Raw genomic sequence first — 2,307 nt, forward strand, 5'->3', positions numbered from 1 at the left:
CGCCACTGCATTCCAGCCTGGGCAACAAAGCAAGACTCTGTCTCAAAAAAAAAAAAAAAAAAGGTTTAAATGCCTGCCACATAGTAGGTGCCCCAAAAAAACTATTCACTACCTTCTGTTTGCCTCCTACTCCCAAGTTCAGGTACTTCCCTCCCTGAGCCTTAGTTTCCCTCTCTGCACCTCCTACAGCATCTGGTTGTGTGTGTACCTGGTACAGGATGGATGAACCTCAGGGTGTTTCCTACCTCTTTGCCGTGGGCAGATCTCGGGGGACATGACAGAGCTGCCAGAAGTGTAAGGCAGGCCCCAGCTCAGCTCCATCCTGAGGTGACCTCATTGTCCTGTGTGTAGTGGGTCATTCATGGGACAACCTCCTACTGTCCTGTGAGCACAGCTGACAGCCCAGGGGAGCCAGCTCAGCAGCTGAGCATGGCATCCAGCTTCCCTGCATTCCAGAACTGCCAGCGGGGGCCTGCCTGACTCAGCAGGCATGTGTGTTCTGGAGACAACAGTTAGACAGCTCAGCCTCAGTCTCTCCATCCATAAAAATGGGGAGACACAACCCCTATCCATGGTGAGAATATTTGTATAAAGTGGTTAAGGCAGCGCCTGGCACACGTCAGCCCCTGCTATACCTTGGTGTTCTTGTGATGAGGCCATGGGGTCCTTCAGGCTGATTGGAACTCCCCAGTGACTTCCCAGGTCTGAGAACGATGCCCTGTAAGTATATGGAGAAAAGAATGTTTACCTACTATGAGCACCTGGGAGCCATGAGGTTTTTTGTGTTTTTTTGTTGTTGTTTTTTTAGACAAGAGTCTCATTTTGTCACCCAGGATGAAGTATAGTGGCGTGATTTCAGCTCACTGCAACCTCCACCTCCCAGATTCAAGTGATTCTCCTGCCTCAGCCTCCCAAGTAGCTGGGACTACAGGCACCCAAAACACCTGGCTAATTTTTGTATTTTTAGTAGAGATGGGGTCTCACTATGTTGGCCAGGCTGGTCTTGAACACCTGACCTCAAATAATCCACCCGCCTCAGCCTCCCAAAGTGTTGGTATTACAGGTGTGAGCTGCCATGCCCAGCTACATGAATTTTTATTTAGTCACCAGAAAGATGTCTGTGAGGGCAGCACCTGCCTTAGTCATCCTTTTTTTTTTTTTGAGATGGAGTCTTGCTCTGTAGCCCAGTCTGGAATGCAGTGGTGCGATCTCGGCTCACTGCAAGCTCCCCCTCCCGGGTTCATGCCATTCTGCCTCAGCCTCCTGAGTAGCTGGGACTACAGGCGCCCGCCACCACACCCGTCTAATTTTTTGTATTTTTTAGTAGAGACGGGGTTTCACCGTGGTCTCAATCTCCTGACCTCGTGATTCGCCCGCCTCGGCCTCCCAAAGGGCTAGGATTACAGGCATGAGCCACCGCGCCCGGCCCGTCATCTTAAAGCATCTGTTAAATGAACTCTAAATTGGAGAGTATTGTGCCCATTTCATGGAGGAGAAAAATGAGATTCAGAAAGGTTAAATGATGTGCCCAAGGCCACATGGCTGAGAAGTGGCTGAGTCAGGATTTTTACCCGAGTCTCCCTGACTTGAAACCTGGGACTCTTTCTATCCCTCCATGGAGAAACTCCAAGTTAACTCACAGATTTGGAAGCTCCTGCATGTGCCATTTAAATCCGTGTTTGAAGTGTTAGCTTCTGGTCCATGTTGGAATCCTTGCAATCTATGGTCTAAGAGAAACAGTGGCTGTAGCTGATGTCATTTGAGATGGAGCTTAAAAGATTCCTAAATCTAGATTAAGCCTTACTCACCCTGGGCCTCCGGGTCTCAGTTGTTTCACCTGTAAAATGGGTATAATGAAAGCTTGCCTTGGCTGAAGGCAGAAAGTTGGATCTTGTGATCCTGAGGGCTCTCCTAACCCTCAGATGCCTGTGTCCATGCGCCTACTTTAAAAGGCAAGGACTAAAGTTAAATTTAAAGTTAAAGTTAATTTAAAGTTAAACCCGGAGGCAGGTTTACATATTTTAATATTTAAGTTTGTTTGTTTGTTTTGAGACAGAGTCTCACTCTATCGCCCAGGGTGGAGGGCAGTGGCGCGATCTCAGCTCACTGCAACCTCCACCTCCCAGGTTCAAGCAATTCTTTTGCCTCAGCCTCCCGAGTAGCTGGGATTACAGGCACCTGCCACTATGCCTGGCTAATTTTTGTATTTTTAGTAGAGACAGGGTATCGCCATGTTGGCCAGTCTGGTCTTGAACTCCTGACCTCAAGTAATCCACCTCCCTTGGCCTCCTGAAGTGCTGGGATTAC

Source organism: Colobus angolensis, unplaced genomic scaffold (assembly GCF_000951035.1).
Source record: "Colobus angolensis palliatus isolate OR3802 unplaced genomic scaffold, Cang.pa_1.0 Scaffold34, whole genome shotgun sequence".
Lineage (NCBI taxonomy): Eukaryota > Metazoa > Chordata > Mammalia > Primates > Cercopithecidae > Colobus > Colobus angolensis.